Source organism: Stegostoma tigrinum, unplaced genomic scaffold, assembly GCF_030684315.1.
Source record: "Stegostoma tigrinum isolate sSteTig4 unplaced genomic scaffold, sSteTig4.hap1 scaffold_70, whole genome shotgun sequence".
NCBI classification, from domain to species: domain Eukaryota; kingdom Metazoa; phylum Chordata; class Chondrichthyes; order Orectolobiformes; family Stegostomatidae; genus Stegostoma; species Stegostoma tigrinum.
In genome coordinates, this window is record NW_026728643.1 from 1,684,437 (window position 1) to 1,691,952 (window position 7,516).

Consider the following 7,516-nt stretch of genomic DNA (forward strand, 5'->3'; position numbering starts at 1 on the left):
ACATCTTAAAACAAAGGATAGAAGTGCTGACTTGATTTGTTCTTGGAGCTGTCATCTAACTCCTGTGCTAAGCCTGACGGACAGATTAAACACGGAAGATGTTTCCACTAATGTGTGGACACAGAAAAAACAGATACGAGTCACAAATGAATTGATTGTGCAATTCAGAAATCAGTTCTTTGACTGAGTATAAAACAAGAAGATATTGGAAATATTCAGTCTCGATGATAAGTCTCTGGCTTGAGAAGAAGAGTTAATTTTCCCTTTCTGTGGACTGATGCAGAGAAGTCATGTAATATAAAGTGCATTTCTCTCTCAACTGTTGCTGAATATTTCGAGTTGATTGAGTCTGCTTTTGTTTATTCAAAGAGTGCTGAGGCAATGAAACTCATGACAGGAAGTGATTGACATCTCAGTCTCTTCTGAAGCTCGTGTGTAACATTTCACGCTTGCCTGAACATCTTAAACTACTGACATATCAGCACAGTCACCGCACAGGAAGACTCTTCACACTTCAGTGTGAGAACGGATTTATTTAGTTTTCCTACCTGACATCGTTCAGCTTTGAAATTTGAAATGATTTTATCACCAATAATTGCATTCTACTTGCGGCGAAATTCAAATATTCTACACAGGAAAGGTGTATATTTTGTTCACTTTATCCGTTGAGTGTGTGTTCATATCTCTTTGTTCTGTTGTTTATTAGAACCAGGACAGACAGGGACCATGCACTTGTATCAATGGATTCCTGCATCTTTCGTCCTGGCATATTCCTTCATATCTTCGTTGTATCAATGTTGCTGCTCAATGGCAGCGTGTTTTTCCCAGCATTCTGGGCGGGAATGCATTTGCCCAGATGACAAAGTGTGGAGCTGGATGAACACAGCAGGCCAAGAAGCATCTGAGGAGCACAAGAGCTGATGTTTCAGACCCACACGAGTTATCTCAGGTTCGCCAGCATCTGCAGTCCCCATTATCTCTGAATGTATACGCCCACTGGTGCGCGCGCAATCTGACGCGTTTCAAACATGCGCAGTACCGGAGGCAAAGGAGAGCCGGAGGAATCGAATGAGGAGCAGGCGCGATAAGGATTTGAAAGGTGAAAATTAGAAATCGAGTGAGTGAGTATTCCACGAAGTGGGCGGAGAGGCTTTTTAAAATCTGACAGTAGCCACCGTCACTGAATTGAAAAATACCGATCCCGGTTTTGTCACGAATAGACTGGAATTGCTGAATTCCTTTGTTAGCCGAGGCAGGGCTGGGCGCCGCGAATGTTTTCTGAGCCGTGTGAGCCCACCATCTTTATCCGGGGCCAACTGGAACCGGAGAGTGCGCATGTCCTTTACTTGTTGGGAACGGGGCGAGCAGGATTTACGAACAGCAACTTCAAACCAAGAGAAATGCTTTTCTTTTTCTGTTCTGAATCTCTGTCCTGGATTGATCGTGATGGATTTTACACTCTTACAGATCAATGTCAGCAGAGGAATTTGGCAGACTTGAACCTCAGAAAGAGTGAAAGAGTAACTCGATTGATGAGGATCTGAATGTTATCAGCATCTGAATGTGGTAACGTTCAGGTATGTATGTATGTATGTGTGTGTGTGCCTGTGGGAAAAGATTTGAGATATCAGAAAATGAGATACACTATCTGTGGTTAGATTACAGTTGATTAGCTGTTTTTAGTTCTCGGACTTGCTGTCAGGAACGGTCTAACAACTATGGAGTGGATGTAGCACAGATTCACCTGATTGATAACTGAATCTGTAGGTTTAGAATACAAGAAGGCCCATATTAAAAAAAATCAAAAAGTGCAAACCATTTAGCCCATGCCAAATGTCTGGAGCAATCCAGTCAGTCCGATTCCCTTGTTTTATCCCTGCACCTTTGCATTTTTCTCTCAAATGCTGATTCAGTATTTTTTTGAAATCAATTAACATCAAATTTGCTTTGACGAATTAATCTATTTATTACTTTCAAATATCTGTGCATGTGAATCCCTCAGAATCTGCACACTCTTTAGTGTTGTGTTATTGCCTCTACCTATCCCTTCTGCTAAAACACATCACTTCATTCTGAGAGAGGTATCCCTGGAAATTGATTAATAAGAAATATTTTTGATCAAAGTCTTGGGAATATGATTAGTGACTGTTAGCGGAGTTACAGAGAAACTATTTCCACTGAGTGGGGAATTGACGACGAGCAGTAACAGTCTGAACATGACATCAGTACCAGCATATTTCCAGGTCAAGTTTTCCAGATCCTTATAACTGTTTGATGGTTCAGGGACTGCAGAATTCCACATTCAATCTGGAAGATTGGAAAGTGCCAAATTGAAAGAAAGCTGCTGTGCGTTCAAGTCGTGCGAGCTTCATTAGAATGGCGCAGTAGTCTATCAGGGCAAACTGCTGCAAAGGATGATGTCACATGAGCTGGAGAGATAGCTACATCGAAGACAGGGTGTAGCAGTGGAAAGATACTTTTCAGAATGGAGGGTTTTGATTAGTGGTGTTCCACAGGAATCAGTGCTGGGACCTCTGCTGTTTCTGGTCTATATAAATAACTTGGAAGAACACGTGGCTGGTCTAATCAATAAGTTTGCGGACAATACAAAGGTTGGTAGAGTTGCAGATAGTGAGAAGGATTGTCAGATGATACAGCAGAGTATAGATAAATTGGAGTTATGGGCAGAAAGATGACATGTAGTTTAATCTGGACAGATGTGAGGGGATGTAATTTGGAAAGTCAGGTACAGGTTTAAATTATAGAGTAAATGGCAGAACTCTTAGGAACATTGATATGCAGAAGGATCTGGGTGTGCAGGTCCACAGGCTACTGAAAGTGATGGTGCAGGTAGATAATTTAGTATAAAAGGCCTTTGGGATGACTGCCTTCATTGGAAGGTGCAATGGCGATATGGACAGGCAAGTTATGCTGCTGCTTTGTAGAACTCTAGTTAGGCCACACTTAGAATATTGCATTCAGTTCTGGACACCACATGTGGATGTGGATGCTTTGGAGAGGGTATAGAATAGGTTTCCCAGGATGTTGCATGGTTATGGGGGAGTTTAGCATTGAAGAAAGGTTGGAAAGACTTGGTTTGTTTACACTGGGACGCAGCAGGTTGAGAGGGTGGCCTGAGAGAAGTTTATAAGATCGTGAATGGCATGGATAGAGCGGAATGTATGAGACTTTTTCCCCCCAGGGCAGAGGGATAAATTACTAGAGGACACAAGTTCAAGCTGCAGGGGGAATGTGTGAAAGAGATAAGCAAGGCAAGCTTTTCACACAATGGTTGCTGAGTTCCTGAAATGTGTTGCCACAGGAGGCAATGGAAGCAGACGCAGCAGCAGCAGTCAAGAAGCACCTGGCTGAATACATGAACAGGAAGGGAAGAGAGGAATGCGGATCCTGTGAATCAAGGCATTTTTAGCATGGAGGGTTAGAATGTGCAGGCATAGGCTTGGAGTGCTGAAGGGCTGGTTCCTGTGCTATGTTGTTCTTTGTTCTTAACAGAGGATTTTGTCTGGGTTGGGAAGCTAAAATGAAAGTCATGGCGCAGCTTGCAAACGGAATGGATTTTTTTTCTGCAGAATAATAACCCAATCTGTATTTTCTAATCACTATGTGGTACAGTCCCCGTCATAAGCAGTGAGGACAGTAATTAAAATGTGTAAGGTACAAATGATTCATCATTTATTTTCTTCTTGCAAAAACTTGAAAATAGCCTGAAGAAAGATGTTATTTGCAGAGTAGGTTATATGATACAGAAAATCATTGGCAAAGTATTACATTCTAACTGAACTAGAGGCTAAAATAAACTCTGACTGTCAGAATCCCTATTTTTTCAGCAGGTTTAATTTTTAATAAAATGCATTCTGACACATTGAGCAAGTAAATAATCTTTTCCAGTCTGAATCTGCTGCTAAGAGTCCTGGAAGTGATGGTTTTCCCATGCACCACCTGATCTTGTGTTTCTGTCTGGTGAGTTTGGGAGGTTGTTAGAATTACTGGCAGATGAATTATATTACCTACAGTGTGGAAACAGGTCCTTCGGTCCAACAAGTCCACACCGCCCCTTGAAGCATCCCACCCAGACCCAGACCCATCGCCCAATAACCCACACCCCCCTGAACACTATGGGCAGTTTAGCATGGCCAATCCACCGAGCCTGCACATCTTTGGACTGTGGGAGGAAACCCACACAGACAGAGGGAGAATGTGCAAACTCCACAGACAGTCGCCCAAGGCTGGAATCGAACCCAGGTCCCTGGTGCTGTGAGGCTGCAGTGCTAACGACCGATCCACCGTGCTGCCCATATGAAGCCCATCTCCATTAATGCTCTCCGTATTTCTCAGTTTTGCCACAAAGAACACCTTTATGCAGCCCCAGATTTGGCAGCCAGTTCCTTTCACTGACGCTTAATGCTGAACCAGTCCTATTGTTGTAACAACCCAAGAGCTTTCATGGTCGCATTGTCCACTGTCTATCGCACAAATGATCAGATGTATTCAGTCCAGTTTTAAAGTTCTGCCTTTTTCTCTCTGGGCCACATTTCGTTCTTACTGTCTGTCATTCATTTTACAGGAAGTTGGAGCATTTGCAGTCAGTGAACTCAAATCTCGCTGCAGATTCTAACGAAATGTTGAATTCATCATGTCTTGAATATCATCAGGCTTTGATCATGGAAGCCAAAACCAGTGTTCGCACTGAGAAACCATGGAAATGTGAGGACTGTGAGAAGGAATTCAAATATCCATCTTCCCTGGAAAGTCATCAGTGTGGTCACACTGGAGAGAGACCGTTCACCAGCCCTGACTGTGGAAAGGGATTCATTTGATCATCCAGTCTGCTGACACACCAGCAAGTTCATATAAGAGAGAGGCAGTTCATCTCCTCTGAGTGTGCGAAAGGATTCACTCACTCATCCCATCTGCTGACTCACCGGCACGTTCACACTGGGGAGAGACCTTTAAAATATCCACACTCTAGGAATTGCGAGAAAAGTTCGAGAGAACTAATATCTCACATTAGTGAGAAACCATTCAGGTGCTCTCACTGTGCGACTCGGTTCAAGCGATCATCTAAACTCCCAATACACCAGCACATTCACACTGGGGAGAGACCGTTCATCTATTCCATATGTAGGAAGTGTTTCATTCACTCATCTGACCTGGTGAAACACCAGAAAGTTCATTCTAATGAGAGACCTTTTTCAATGTTCAGACTGCAGGAAATGCTGTAAATGTTCTGGAGAACTGATGTCCCATCAACATGTTCACACTGTTGAGAGCCCAATAAGATACTCTCATGATGGGACTGGGTACAGATGAATATGTAACCTCGCTGGACACCAATGCATCCACACAGGGGAGATACCATTCACTTGCTTCATGTGCAGGAAGAGATTCGTCAGATCATTGTACCTGCTGAAACACGAGCAAGTTCATTCTGACCAGAGAATGTGGGAAATGGTATAAAGATTCTGAACAATTAGCCTCCATGAACTTGCTCACATTATTGAAATAACTTTGAATGTTCAGATTGCAGAAAATGCTTTAAAAGTCCTCAACAATTGATGATCCATCAATGTGTTGACACAGGTGAGAGACCGTTCCAGTGCTTTCACTTTCAAACTGGGTTCAGGTGATCATTTCACCTCATTGTTTGCCAGTGATGTTCAGACTGGAGGGAGGTCGTTCGCCTGCATTGAATGTGGGAAGGGATTCTCTCAAACACCCGACAACCCCCCCGCCCCCCCTAAAAAACATGAGGGAATTCACAAATAACCACAGTGGTTGCATTTTGCTATTAATTATGTTCGGTAATGAACACATTTCATTGTTGTCTGTTTCTACTGATGTTAAATTGACTTTCCTGAAAATATGGGTTTTTATTTTCTGAGTAAAAGGCAAATAAATTAGCTTTGTATTTAACACAAAACTTACACTTTGTTTTCAAATGTCCCAAGCACAAGTTAGTTTCTTTTGGCCTTCTTAACGAGAGGATTCAGATACAGGAGCAGGAACGTCCTTCTGTGATTCCACAGGTCTCAGTGAGCCCATAGCTGGATTCTTGTGTGCAATTTTGGTCTCATTATTCTTGTGGAAGAATGCTTTGACTGTGAAGGGAGTACAATGAAGGTTGACCAGAATGATTCCTGGGATGACAGGACTGACATGTGAAGAAAGACTGGATCAGTTAGGACTATATTCACTCGAGTTCAGAAGAGTGGTCTTTCATAGAAACAAAAGAATTCTGACAGGGCTACACAGGATAAACCGAGGAAGGCTGTTCTCAATAAACAGGGTGTCCAGAACCATGACTTTTAGGATATGGGCATACATGGGAGCATAAAGATGGGATCCTAGTGTCTCTTTAACCTGTCATCGACAAGCTATTTAGGACTGAGATAAGAAGAAATTTCCTCACCTCTGGAATTATCTGCCACAGAAAGCACCTGAAGCCAAAACATTGAATGTATTTAAGAAGGATTTGGATATAATCCTTGGGGTGAAAGGGATCAGAGTATGGAGAGAAAGCAGGAACAGATGGATGATCAGCCATGATCGTGTTAAATGTTGGAGCAGGTTTGAATGACCAAACGGCCGACCTCTATTTTCTTTGTCAATGGTTATTATTTTCCCAAATACTTTTTCTCTTCTGATCAATATTATGGTTCTTTCCTCCCCTTTTGTGCTGCTGAACTACTTAATTTTTTTGTAATGTTGTAAGTGTTCCCTACTGTGAAGATTGATTAAAATTATTTGTTTAACTCCCCTGCTCTTTCCTGGCTCCTCATTATCACTGACAAATCTCATTCTCTAAGGGGCCGATGTTCACAGCTCTCTTCTCTTTTTATCTTTTGAAATACTTCATTGACCACAGTATGTTTTCTCCTGTTATGGTTATTTCCTCCCCTTTTTGCTGCTTGTCTATTTTTGTGTATTTTAAAGTTGCAAGAATGCCCTAATGTGAATATTGTTGAAAAGTATTTGTTTAACTCTCCTGCCCTTTCCTAGCTCCTCAATGTTACCCTTTACAAAGCTCATTTTATAAGGGGCCGATGCTCACAGTTCTGTCCTCTCTTTATTTATTGAAATAATTAATCAACCACAATACACATTGTTCCTCCATAATCATCTATAAGGCCTTGTGTGGTGGCATTGTGAGAGAGGCCGAGCCACAACAATGTACAACAGTTCAATAATGTCCAACTGTATGCAAAAAAGGCAAGTTTCATCAAAGCTTTTTGTCTTGCACATTTCGGTTCATTCACAATAAGCACCAATGGAAAGGGAGCAAACGTTTTATACTGTACTGACCTGGGCGAATAATAGACTCTGATTGGTCAAGGCATTGCAAAGGAAAATGCACCAGTTAGATGATGACCAAACTTTGTTTAAATTTCACGCAGACAGATTGACTCTGATTTTTCAAAGCATCACTGGAGACCTCAACGAAAGAAGGGCTGGCCCCTGTCTGGTTGAGTTGAAGGAGGTGTTATTAATATTAATT

The 7,516-nt window shown here is 42.1% G+C and overlaps 1 long non-coding RNA gene across 1 annotated transcript; it reads left to right on the forward strand.

The window, feature by feature from the left end:
- Window positions 1-1,035: 1,035 nt before the first annotated feature.
- Window positions 1,036-6,777, forward strand: LOC132209182 (uncharacterized). Its single transcript, XR_009445275.1, has 3 exons — window positions 1,036-1,117; window positions 1,468-1,577; window positions 4,586-6,777. It is a non-coding gene; the product is annotated as an uncharacterized LOC132209182 (long non-coding RNA).
- The last annotated feature ends 739 nt before the right edge of the window (window positions 6,778-7,516 follow it).